Source organism: Oncorhynchus gorbuscha, unplaced genomic scaffold (assembly GCF_021184085.1).
Source record: "Oncorhynchus gorbuscha isolate QuinsamMale2020 ecotype Even-year unplaced genomic scaffold, OgorEven_v1.0 Un_scaffold_1825, whole genome shotgun sequence".
In the NCBI taxonomy this organism is placed as follows: domain Eukaryota; kingdom Metazoa; phylum Chordata; class Actinopteri; order Salmoniformes; family Salmonidae; genus Oncorhynchus; species Oncorhynchus gorbuscha.
This window is the reverse complement of record NW_025746498.1, coordinates 19,339-32,554: the sequence shown is the minus strand read 5'-3', so window position 1 is coordinate 32,554 and position 13,216 is coordinate 19,339. Positions and strand designations below refer to the sequence as shown.

General features: G+C 41.6%; 9 non-coding genes across 9 annotated transcripts; all 9 read left to right on the top strand.

The window, feature by feature from the left end:
- The first annotated feature begins 2,308 nt into the window (after nt 1-2,308).
- Nucleotides 2,309-2,381, top strand: trnah-aug. The gene has a single exon. It is a non-coding gene; the product is annotated as a tRNA-His (tRNA).
- A 765-nt stretch (nt 2,382-3,146) lies between these two features.
- Nucleotides 3,147-3,219, top strand: trnac-aca. The gene has a single exon. It is a non-coding gene; the product is annotated as a tRNA-Cys (tRNA).
- A 211-nt stretch (nt 3,220-3,430) lies between these two features.
- On the top strand, nt 3,431-3,502 carry trnae-uuc. The gene has a single exon. It is a non-coding gene; the product is annotated as a tRNA-Glu (tRNA).
- Nucleotides 3,503-5,010: 1,508 nt separating this feature from the next.
- trnae-uuc lies at nt 5,011-5,082 on the top strand. The gene has a single exon. It is a non-coding gene; the product is annotated as a tRNA-Glu (tRNA).
- Nucleotides 5,083-5,669: 587 nt separating this feature from the next.
- Nucleotides 5,670-5,741, top strand: trnae-uuc. The gene has a single exon. It is a non-coding gene; the product is annotated as a tRNA-Glu (tRNA).
- Nucleotides 5,742-6,408: 667 nt separating this feature from the next.
- trnae-uuc lies at nt 6,409-6,480 on the top strand. The gene has a single exon. It is a non-coding gene; the product is annotated as a tRNA-Glu (tRNA).
- Nucleotides 6,481-7,067: 587 nt separating this feature from the next.
- Nucleotides 7,068-7,139, top strand: trnae-uuc. Its single transcript has one exon. It is a non-coding gene; the product is annotated as a tRNA-Glu (tRNA).
- A 2,749-nt stretch (nt 7,140-9,888) lies between these two features.
- Nucleotides 9,889-9,960, top strand: trnae-uuc. The gene has a single exon. It is a non-coding gene; the product is annotated as a tRNA-Glu (tRNA).
- Nucleotides 9,961-10,753: 793 nt separating this feature from the next.
- Nucleotides 10,754-10,825, top strand: trnae-uuc. The gene has a single exon. It is a non-coding gene; the product is annotated as a tRNA-Glu (tRNA).
- Nucleotides 10,826-13,216: the final 2,391 nt, after the last annotated feature.

The following is a 13,216-nucleotide window of genomic DNA, read 5'->3' as shown; positions in this document are numbered from 1 at the left end:
CTTGTTTTCACCCAGGTGTTGGGTTCAACTCCCTATGTGGAAACAATATCAGATTGTGTAACAACAGATGCAGCAGTTTCTCACAACACAACAATATTCCCTCAGCAACAGGAAATGTGACATGTTATGTAGATTCAAATTATACAAGGCTTTTTAAACGAATACACTTCATGGCTGCATTTCTTGCTCTGCAGTAAAATTCATGCAACAACAGGAGGATCAAATTAAGATATGCATCTGAAACAGAAAACCAAGGAACCTTCTTTTTGACAGACGCTATGACTGTGTACACTGGTCTAGCTGTGACCTGACTTCAGCTTAGACGTGGGGCCAGTGGCACAATGGATAACGTGTCTGACTACGGATCAGAAGATTCTAGGTTCGACTCCTGGCTGGCTCAATACTTTGTTTAATTGACTGAAATCAAGCTGGGAATGATACTGTATACCTTTCAGTGCTTCTGGCTGTTCTCACTTCAAACACATTTTAGACAGATTTCATCTGGACATTCCCCAACATCTCTGAGAAAAAAAAGATGTAGTTTTTAAATCCAATAGGCATGATGTCAACATTTAAAGATTTGTCTGTGATGTGTATTTTAAGTATGTGTCTTCCCATATGGTCTAGGTCTATGGTCTAGCGTTAGGATTCCTGGTTTTCACCCAGGTGGCCCGGGTTCAACTCCCGGTATGGGAAAGAATATATTTTCGTTAGGTACCCACTTGTGTAACAACAGATGCAGCAGTTTCTCACAACACAACAATATTCCCTCAGCAACAGGAAATGTGACTTGTTATGTAGATTCAAATTATACAAAGCTTTTTAAACGTTGAATACACTTCATGGCTGCATTTCTTGCTCTGCAGTAAAATTCATGCAACAACAGGAGGATCAAATTAAGATATGCATCTGAAACAGAAAACCAAGGAACCTTGTTGTTGACAGACGCCATGACTGTGTACACTGGTCTAGCTGTGACCTGACTTCAGCTTAGACGTGGGGCCAGTGGCGCAAATGGATAACGTGTCTGACTACGGATCAGAAGATTCTAGGTTCGACTCCTGGCTGGCTCAATACTTTATTTAATTGACTGAAATCAAGCTGGGAATGATACTGTATACCTTTCAGTGCTTCTGGCTGTTCTCACTCACACATTTTAGACGGATTTCATCTGGACATTCCCCAACATCTCTGAGAAAAAAAGATGTAGCTTTTAAATCCAACAGGCATAATGTCAACATTTAAAGATTTGTCTGTGATGTGTATTTTAAGTATGTGTCTTCCCATATGGTCTAGCGGTTAGGATTCCTGGTTTTCACCCAGGTGGCCGGGTTCAACTCCCGGTATGGGAAAGAATATATTTTCGTTAGGTACCCACTTGTGTAACAACAGATGCAGCAGTTTCTCACAACACAACAATATTCCCTCAGCAACAGGAAATGTGACTTGTTATGTAGATTCAAATTATACAAGGCTTTTTAAACGTTGAATACACTTCATGGCTGCATTTCTTGCTCTGCAGTAAAATTCATGCAACAACAGGAGGATCAAATTAAGATATGCATCTGAAACAGAAAACCAAGGAACCTTGTTTTGACAGACGCTATGACTGTGTACACTGGTCTAGCTGTGACCTGACTTCAGCTTAGACGTGGGGCCAGTGGCACAATGGATAACGTGTCTGACTACGGATCAGAAGATTCTAGGTTCGACTCCTGGCTGGCTCAATACTTTTTAATTGACTGAAATCAAGCTGGGAATGATACTGTATACCTTTCAGTGCTTCTGGCTGTTCTCACTTCAAACACATTTTAGACGGATTTCATCTGGACATTCCCCAACATCTCTGAGAAAAAAATGTAGCTTTTAAATCCAACAGGCATGATGTCAACATTTAAAGATTTGTCTGTGATGTGTATTTTAAGTATGTGTCTTCCCATATGGTCTAGCGGTTAGGATTCCTGGTTTTCACCCAGGTGGCCCGGTTCAACTCCCGGTATGGGAAAGAATATATTTTCGTTAGGTACCCACTTGTGTAACAACAGATGCAGCAGTTTCTCACAACACAACAATATTCCCTCAGCAACAGGAAATGTGACTTGTTATGTAGATTCAAATTATACATGGCATTTTAAACGTTGAATACACTTCATGGCTGCATTTCTTGCTCTGCAGTAAAATTCATGCAACAACAGGAGGATCAAATTAAGATATGCATCTGAAACAGAAAACCAAGGAACCTTGTTGTTGACAGACACTATGACTGTGTACACTGGTCTAGCTGTGACCTGACTTCAGCTTAGATGTGGGGCCAGTGGCGCAATGGATAACGTGTCTGACTATGGATCAGAAGATTCTAGGTTTGACTCCTGGCTGGCTCAATACTTTGTTTAATTGACTGAAATCAAGCTGGGAATGATACTGTATACCTTTCAGTGCTTCTGGCTGTTCTCACTTCAAACACATTTTAGACGGATTTCATCTGGACATTCCCCAACATCTCTGAGAAAAAAGATGTAGCTTTTAAATCCAATAGGCATGATGTCAACATTTAAAGATTTGTCTGTGATGTGTATTTTAAGTATGTGTCTTCCCATATGGTCTAGCGGTTAGGATTCCTGGTTTTCACCCAGGTGGCCTGGGTTCAACTCCCGGTATGGGAAAGAATATATTTTCGTAGGGTATCCACTTGTGTAACAACAGATGCTTTTAAATCCAACAGGCATAATGTCAACATTTAAAGATTTGTCTGTGATGTGTATTTTAAGTATGTGTCTTCCCATATGGTCTAGCAGTTAGGATTCCTGGTTTTCACCCAGGTTGCCTGGGTTCAACTCCCGGTATGGGAAAGAATATCTTGTCGTTAGGTACGCACTTGTGTAACAACAGATGCAGCAGTTTCTCACAACACAACAATATTCGCTCAGGAAATGTGACATGTTATGTAGATTCAAATTATACAAGGCTTTTTAAACGTTGAATACACTTCATGGCTGCATTTCTTGCTCTGCAGTAAAATTCATGCAACAACAGGAGGATCAAATTAAGATATGCATCTGAAACAGAAAACCAAGGAACCTTGTTGTTGACAGACGCTATGACTGTGTACACTGGTCTAGCTGTGACCTGACTTCAGCTTAGACGTGGGGCCAGTGGCGCAATGGATAACGTGTCTGACTACAAATCAGAAGATTCTAGGTTCGACTCCTGGCTGGCTCAATACTTTATTTAATTGACTGAAATCAAGCTGGGAATGATACTGTATACCTTTCAGTGCTTCTGGCTGTTCTCACTTTAAACACATTTTAGACAGATTTCATCTGGACATTCCCCAACATCTCTGAGAAAAAAAGATGTAGCTTTTAAATCCAACAGGCATAATGTCAACATTTAAAGATTTGTCTGTGATGTGTATTTTAAGTATGTGTCTTCCCATATGGTCTAGCGGTTAGGATTCCTGGTTTTCACCCAGGTGGCCCGGGTTCAACTCCCGGTATGGGAAAGAATATATTTTCTTTAGGTACCCACTTGTGTAACAACAGATGCAGCAGTTTCTCACAACACAACAATATTCCCTCAGCAACAGGAAATGTGACTTGTTATGTAGATTCAAATTATACAAGGCTTTTTAAACGTTGAATACACTTCATGGCTGCATTTCTTGCTCTGCAGTAAAATTCATGCAACAACAGGAGGATCAAATTAAGATATGCATCTGAAACAGAAAACCAAGGAACCTTGTTGTTGACAGACGCCATGACTGTGTACACTGGTCTAGCTGTGACCTGACTTCAGCTTAGACGTGGGGCCAGTGGCGCAATGGATAACGTGTCTGACTACGGATCAGAAGATTCTAGGTTCGACTCCTGGCTGGCTCAATACTTTATTTAATTGACTGAAATCAAGCTGGGAATGATACTGTATACCTTTCAGTGCTTCTGGCTGTTCTCACTTCAAACACATTTTAGACAGATTTCATCTGGACATTCCCCAACATCTCTGAGAAAAAAGATGTAGTTTTTGAATCCAACAGGCATAATGTCAACATTTAAAGATTTGTCTGTGATGTGTATTTTAAGTATGTGTCTTCCCATATGGTCTAGCGGTTAGGATTCCTGGTTTTCACCCAGGTGGCCTGGGTTCAACTCCCGGTATAAGAATAACTTGTCATTAGGTACGCACTTGTGTAACAACAGATGCAGTACTTTCACACAACACAACAATATTCACTCAGCAACAGGAAATGTGACATGTTATGTAGATTCATATTATATAATGTTTTTAAAACAATACACTTCATGGCTGCAATTTTAAATTTAATGGTCTGTGATGTGTATTTTAAGTATGTGTCTTCCCATATGGTCTAGCAGTTAGGATTCCTGGTTTTCACCCAGGTGGCCTGGGTTCAACTCCCGGTATGGGAAAGAATATCTTGTCGTTAGGTACCACTTGTGTAACAACAGATGCAGCAGTTTCTCACAACACAACAATATTCCCTCAGCAACAGGAAATGTGACATGTTATGTAGATTCAAATTATACAAGGCTTTTTAAACGTTGAATACACTTCATGGCTGCATTTCTTGCTCTGCAGTAAAATTCATGCAACAACAGGAGGATCAAATTAAGATATGCATCTGAAACAGAAAACCAAGGAACCTTGTTGTTGACAGACGCCATGACTGTGTACACTGGTCTAGCTGTGACCTGACTTCAGCTTAGACGTGGGGCCAGTGGCGCAATGGATAACGTGTCTGACTACGGATCAGAAGATTCTAGGTTCGACTCCTGGCTGGCTCAATACTTTATTTAATTGACTGAAATCAAGCTGGGAATGATACTGTATACCTTTCAGTGCTTCTGGCTGTTCTCACTTCAAACACATTTTAGACAGATTTCATCTGGACATTCCCCAACATCTCTGAGAAAAAAAGATGTAGTTTTTGAATCCAACAGGCATAATATCAACATTTAAAGATTTGTCTGTGATGTGTATTTTAAGTATGTGTCTTCCCATATGGTCTAGCGGTTAGGATTCCTGGTTTTCACCCAGGTGGCCCGGGTTCAACTCCCGGTATGGGAAAGAATATATTTTCGTTAGGTACCCACTTGTGTAACAACAGATGCAGCAGTTTCTCACAACACAACAATATTCCCTCAGCAACAGGAAATGTGACTTGTTATGTAGATTCAAATTATATAAGGCTTTTTAAACGTTGAATACACTTCATGGCTGCATTTCTTGCTCTGCAGTAAAATTCATGCAACAACAGGAGGATCAAATTAAGATATGCATCTGAAACAGAAAACCAAGGAACCTTGTTGTTGACAGACGCTATGACTGTGTACACTGGTCTAGCTGTGACCTGACTTCAGCTTAGACGTGGGGCCAGTGGCGCAATGGATAACGTGTCTGACTACGGATCAGAAGATTCTAGGTTCAACTCCTGGCTGGCTCATTACTTTATTTAATTGACTGAAATCAAGCTGGGAATGATACTGTAAACCTTTCAGTGCTTCTGGCTGTTCTCACTTCAAACACATTTTAGACGGATTTCATCTGGACATTCCCCAACATCTCTGAGAAAAAAAGATGTAGCTTTTAAATCCAACAGGCATAATGTCAACATTTAAAGATTTGTCTGTGATGTGTATTTTAAGTATGTGTCTTCCCATATGGTCTAGCGGTTAGGATTCCTGGTTTTCACCCAGGTGGCCCGGGTTCAACTCCCGGTATGGGAAAGAATATATTTTCGTTAGGTACCCACTTGTGTAACAACAGATGCAGCAGTTTCTCACAACACAACAATATTCCCTCAGCAACAGGAAATGTGACTTGTTATGTAGATTCAAATTATACAAGGCTTTTTAAACGTTGAATACACTTCATGGCTGCATTTCTTGCTCTGCAGTAAAATTCATGCAACAACAGGAGGATCAAATTAAGATATGCATCTGAAACAGAAAACCAAGGAACCTTGTTGTTGACAGACGCCATGACTGTGTACACTGGTCTAGCTGTGACCTGACTTCAGCTTAGACGTGGGGCCAGTGGCGCAATGGATAACGTGTCTGACTACGGATCAGAAGATTCTAGGTTCGACTCCTGGCTGGCTCAATACTTTATTTAATTGACTGAAATCAAGCTGGGAATGATACTGTATACCTTTCAGTGCTTCTGGCTGTTCTCACTTCAAACACATTTTAGACAGATTTCATCTGGACATTCCCCAACATCTCTGAGAAAAAAGATGTAGTTTTTGAATCCAACAGGCATAATATCAACATTTAAAGATTTGTCATCTCTGAAAAAAAGATGTAGCTAGTTTTTTAAATCAATTCCCTCAGCAACAGGCATAATGTCAACATTTAAAGATTTGTCTGTGATGTGTATTTTAAGTATGTGTCTTCCCATATGGTCTAGCGGTTAGGATTCCTGGTTTTCACCCAGGTGGCCCGGGTTCAACTCCCGGTATGGGAAAGAATATATTTTCGTTAGGTACCCACTTGTGTAACAACAGATGCAGCAGTTTCTCACAACACAACAATATTCCCTCAGCAACAGGAAATGTGACATGTTATGTAGATTCAAATTATACAAGGCTTTTTAAACGTTGAATACACTTCATGGCTGCATTTCTTGCTCTGCAGTAAAATTCATGCAACAACAGGAGGATCAAATTAAGATATGCATCTGAAACAGAAAACCAAGGAACCTTGTTGTTGACAGACGCTATGACTGTGTACACTGGTCTAGCTGTGACCTGACTTCAGCTTAGACGTGGGGCCAGTGGCGCAATGGATAACGTGTCTGACTACGGATCAGAAGATTCTAGGTTCGACTCCTGGCTGGCTCAATACTTTGTTTAATTGACTGAAATCAAGCTGGGAATGATACTGTATACCTTTCAGTGCTTCTGGCTGTTCTCACTTCAAACACATTTTAGACGGATTTCATCTGGACATTCCCCAACATCTCTGAGAAAAAAAGATGTAGCTTTTAAATCCAACAGGCATAATGTCAACATTTAAAGATTTGTCTGTGATGTGTATTTTAAGTATGTGTCTTCCCATATGGTCTAGCGGTTAGGATTCCTGGTTTTCACCCAGGTGGCCCGGGTTCAACTCCCGGTATGGGAAAGAATATATTTTCGTTAGGTACCCACTTGTGTAACAACAGATGCAGCAGTTTCACACAACACAACAATATTCCCTCAGCAACAGGAAATGTGACATGTTATGTAGATTCAAATTATACAAAGCTTTTTAAACGTTGAATACACTTCATGGCTGGATTTCTTTCTCTGCAGTAAAATTCATGCAACAACAGGAGGATCAAATTAAGATATGCATCTGAAACAGAAAACCAAGGAAACTTGTTGTTGACAGACGCTATGACTGTGTACACTGGTCTAGCTGTGACCTGACTTCAGCTTAGACGTGGGGCCAGTGGCGCAATGGATAACGTGTCTGACTACGGATCAGAAGATTCTAGGTTCGACTCCTGGCTGGCTCAATACTTTGTTTAATTGACTGAAATCAAGCTGGGAATGATACTGTATACCTTTCAGTGCTTCTGGCTGTTCTCACTTCAAACACATTTTAGACGGATTTCATCTGGACATTCCCCAACATCTCTGAGAAAAAAAAAGATGTAGCTTTTAAATCCAACAGGCATGATGTCAACATTTAAAGATTTGTCTGTGATGTGTATTTTAAGTATGTGTCTTCCCATATGGTCTAGCGGTTAGGATTCCTGGTTTTCACCCAGGTGGCCGGGTTCAACTCCCGGTATGGGAAAGAATATATTTTCGTTAGGTACCCACTTGTGTAACAACAGATGCAGCAGTTTCTCACAACACAACAATATTCCCTCAGCAACAGGAAATGTGACTTGTTATGTAGATTCAAATTATACAAGGGTTTTTAAACGTTGAATAGGATTCCTGGTTTTCACCCAGGTGGCCTTTCAACTCCCGGTATAAGAAAGAATAACTTGTCTTAGGTACACTTGTGTAACAACAGATGCATTTCACAAAACAATATTCCCTCAGCAACAGGAAATGTGACATGTCATGTATATTCAAATTATACAAGGCTTTTTAAACGTTGAATACGCTTCATGGCTGCATTTCTTGCTCTGCAGTAAAATTCATGCAACAACAGGAGGATCAAATTAAGATATGCATCTGAAACAGAAAACCAAGGAACCTTGTTTTTGACAGACGCTATGACTGTGTACACTGGTCTAGCTGTGACCTGACTTCAGCTTAGACGTTGGGCCAGTGTCGCAATGGATAACATGTCTGACTACGGATCAGAAGATTCTAGGTACGACTCCTGGCTGGCTCAATACTTTGTTTAATTGACTGAAATCAAGCTGGGAATGATACTGTATACAGGCATAATGTCAACATTTAAAGATTTGACTGTGATGTGTATTTTAAATGTTTCTTCCCATATGGTCTAGCGGTTAGGATTCCTGGTTTTCACCCAGGTGGCCAGGTTTCAACATTTATGGGAAAGAATATATTGTCGTTAGGTACGTACTTGTGTAACAACAGATGCAGCAGTTTCTCACAACACAACAATATTCCCTCAGCAACAGGAATGTGACTTGTTATGTAGATTCAAATTATACAATGGTTTTTAAACGTTGAATAGGATTCCTGGTTTTCACCCAGGTGGCCTAGGTTCAACTCCCGGTATAAGAAAGAATAACTTGTCGTTAGGTACGCACTTGTGTAACAACAGATGCAGCAGTTTCACAACAAACAATATTCCCTCAGCAACAGGAAATGTGACATGTCATGTAGATTCAAATTATACAAGGCTTTTTAAACGTTGAATACACTTCATGGCTGCATTTCTTGCTCTGCAGTAAAATTCATGCAACAACAGGAGGATCAAATTAAGATATGCATCTGAAACAGAAAACCAAGGAACCTTGTTGTTGACAGACGCTATGACTGTGTACACTGGTCTAGCTGTGACCTGACTTCAGCTTAGATGTTGGGCCAGTGGCGCAATGGATAACATGTCTGACTACGGATCAGAAGATTCTAGGTTCGACTCCTGGCTGGCTCAATACTTTGTTTAATTGACTGAAACAAGCTGGGAATGATACTGTATTAATGTCAAAAAGATTTGACTGTGATGCTTTTAAATCAAACAGGCATAATGTCAACATTTAAAGATTTGTCTGTGATGTGTTTTTTAAGTATTTGTCTTCCCATATGGTCTAGCGGTTAGGATTCCTGGTTTTCACCCAGGTGGCCCGGGTTTGACTCCTGGTATGGGAAAGAATATATTGTCGTTAGGTACGTACTTGTGTAACAACAGATGCAGCAGTTTCTCACAACACAACAATATTCCCTCAGCAACAGGAAATGTGACATGTTATGTATATTCAAATTATACAAAGCTTTTTAAACGTTGAATAAACTTCATGGCTGCATTTCTTGCTCTGCAGTAAAATTCATGCAACAACAGGAGGATCAAATTAAGATATGCATCTGAAACAGAAAACCAAGGAACCTTGTTGTTGACAGACGCTATGACTGTGTACACTGGTCTAGCTGTGACCTGACTTAAGCTTAGACATGGGGCCAGTGGCGCAATGGATAACGTGTCTGACTACGGATCAGAAGATTCTAGGTTCGACTCCTGGCTGGCTCAATACTTTGTTTAATTGACTGAAATCAAGCTGGGAATGATACTGTATACCTTTCAGTGCTTCTGGCTGTTCTCACTTCAAACACATTTTAGACGGATTTCATCTGGACATTCCCCAACATCTCTGAGAAAAAAATATGTAGCTTTTAAATCCAACAGGCATAATGTCAACATTTAAAGATTTGTCTGTGATGTGTATTTTAAGTATTTGTCTTCCCATATGGTCTAGCGGTTAGGATTCCTGGTTTTCACCCAGGTGGCCCGGGTTCAACTCCCGGTATGGGAAAGAATATATTTTCGTTAGGTACCCACTTGTGTAACAACAGATGCAGCAGTTTCTCACAACACAACAATATTCCCTCAGCAACAGGAAATGTGACATTGTTATGTAGATTCAAATTATACAAAGCTTTTTAAACGTTGAATACACTTCATGGCTGCATTTCTTGCTCTGCAGTAAAATTCATGCAACAACAGGAGGATCAAATTAAGATATGCATCTGAAACAGAAAACCAAGGAACCTTGTTGTCGACAGACTGTGTACACTGGTCTAGCTGTGACCTGACTTCATTAGACTGTGGCGCAATGGATAACACTGGATCAGAAGATTCAAGGCTCCTGTGAAACGTTGAATACACTTCATGGCTGCATTTCTTGCTCTGCAGTAAAATTCATGCAACAACAGGAGGATCAAATTAAGATAAGCATCTGAAACAGAAAACCAAGGAACCTTGTTGTTGACAGACATGACTGGAAACTGGTCTAGCTTTGACCTGACTTCAGCTTAGACTGGGGACAGTGGAGCATTGGATAACGTGTCTGACTATGAATCAGAAGATTCTAGGTTTGACTCCTGGCTGGTTCAATACTTTGTTTAATTGACTGAAATCAAGCTGGGAATGATACTGTATACCTTTCAGTGCTTCTGGCTGTTCTCACTTCAAACACATTTTAGACGGATTTCATCTGGACATTCCCCAACATCTCTGAGAAAAAAAAAGATGTAGCTTTTAAATCCAACAGGCATAATGTCAACATTTAAAGATTTGTCTGTGATGTGTATTTTAAGTATGTGTCTTCCCATATGGTCTAGCGGTTAGGATTCCTGGTTTTCACCCAGGTGGCCCGGGTTCAACTCCCGGTATGGGAAAGAATATATTTTCGTTAGGTACCCACTTGTGTAACAACAGATGCAGCAGTTTCTCACAACACAACAATATTCCCTCAGCAACAGGAAATGTGACTTGTTATGTAGATTCAAATTATACAAAGCTTTTTAAACGTTGAATACACTTCATGGCTGCATTTCTTGCTCTGCAGTAAAATTCATGCAACAACAGGAGGATCAAATTAAGATATGCATCTGAAACAGAAAACCAAGGAACCTTTTTGTTGACAGACGCCATGACTGTCTACACTGGTCTAGCTGTGACCTTACTTCAGCTTAGACGTGGGGTCAGTGGCGCAATGGATAAAGTGTCTGACTACGGATCAGAAGATTCTAGGTTCGACTCCTGGCTGGCTCAATACTATACTTAATTGACTGAAATCAAGCTGGGAATGATACTGTTTACCTTTCAGTGCTTCTGGCTGTTCTCACTTCAAACACATTTTAGACGGATTTCATCTGGACATTCCCCAACATCTCTGAGAAAAAAAAGATGTAGCTTTTAAATCCAACAGGCATGATATCAACATTTAAAGATTTGTCTGTGATGTGTATTTTAAGTATTGCATCTGAAATTAAGATATGCATCTGAAACAGAAAACCAAGGAACCTTGTTGTTGACAGACGCTATGACTGTGTACATTTGTCTAGCTGTGACCTGACTTCAGCTTAGACGTGGTGCCAGTGAGGGTAGGCAACAACATCTCCTCCCCGCTGATCCTGAACACGGGGGCCCCACAAGGGTGCGTTCTGAGCCCTCTCCTGTACTCCCTGTTCACCCACGACTGCGTGGCCACGCACGCCTCCAACTCAATCATCAAGTTTGCGGACGACACAACAGCGGTAGGCTTGATTACCAACAACGACGAGACGGCCTACAGGGAGGAGGTGAGGGCCCTCGGAGTGTGGTGTCAGGAAAATAACCTCACACTCAACGTCAACAAAACTAAGGAGATGATTGTGGACTTCAGGAAACAGCAGAGGGAACACCCCCTATCCACATCGATGGAACAGTAGTGGAGAGGGTAGCTAGTTTTAAGTTCCTCGGCATACACATCACAGACAAACTGAATTGGTCCACTCACACTGACAGCGTCGTGAAGAAGGCGCAGCAGCGCCTATTCAACCTCAGGAGGCTGAAGAAATTCGGCTTGTCACCAAAAGCACTCACAAACTTCTACAGATGCACAATCGAGAGCATCCTGGCGGGCTGTATCACCGCCTGGTACGGCAACTGCTCCGCCCTCAACCGTAAGGCTCTCCAGAGGGTAGTGAGGACTGCACAACGCATCACCGGGGGCAAACTACCTGCCCTCCAGGACACCTACACCACCCGTTGTTACAGGAAGGCCATAAAGATCATCAAGGACATCAACCACCCAAACCACTGCCTGTTCACCCCGCTATCATCCAGAAGGCGAGGTCAGTACAGGTGCATCAAAGCTGGGACCGAGAGACTGAAAAACAGCTTCTATCTCAAGGCCATCAGACTGTTAAACAGCCACCACTAACATTGAGTGGCTGCTGCCAACACACTGTCATTGACACTGACCCAACTCCAGCCATTTTAATAATGGGAATTGATGGGAAATGATGTAAATATATCACTAGCCACTTTAAACAATGCTACCTTATATAATGTTACTTACCCTACATTATTCATCTCATATTGTCATGTTTGTCATTTATTATCATGTCTTGTCCCTGTGCTCCCCATTCTATTCGTTTCCCTCTGCTGGTCTTATTAGGTTCTTTCCCTCTTTCTATCCCTCTCTCTCCCCCTCCCTCTCTCACTCTCTCGCTCTCTCTTCTCTCTATCGTTCCGTTCCTGCTCCCAGCTGTTCCTATTCCCCTAATCATCATTTAGTCTTCCCACACCTGTTCCCGATCCTTTCCCCTGATTAGAGTCCCTATTTCTTCCTTTGTGTTCCGTTCCTGTCCCGTCGGTTCCTTGTTTAGAATTCACCGTGCTGTGATTGTGTATCGCCCTGTCCTGTCGTGTTTTTGCCTTCATCAGATGCTGCGTGTGAGCAGGTGTCTCTGTCAGCTACGGCCTGCGCCTACCCGAAGCGACCTGCAGTCTGTGGCCGCTTCTCCTGTTATTCCCCTCTACAGACTAGAGGATTTCTGTTATTCCCTGTTTGGACATTTCCTGTTAAGGATTCAGGATTTGTCGTTTTCTGTTTGGACTTGAATAAACTCTGTTTCTGTTAAGTCGCTTTTGGGTCCTCTTTCACCTGCATGACAGAAGGAACCGACCAAGGAATGGACCCAGCGACTTCAGACGCTCGTTACACTGCCGTCAAGATCCAAGGAGCCATGCTCGGCAGACACGAGCAGGAATTGTCTGCTGCTCGCCATGCCGTGGAGAAC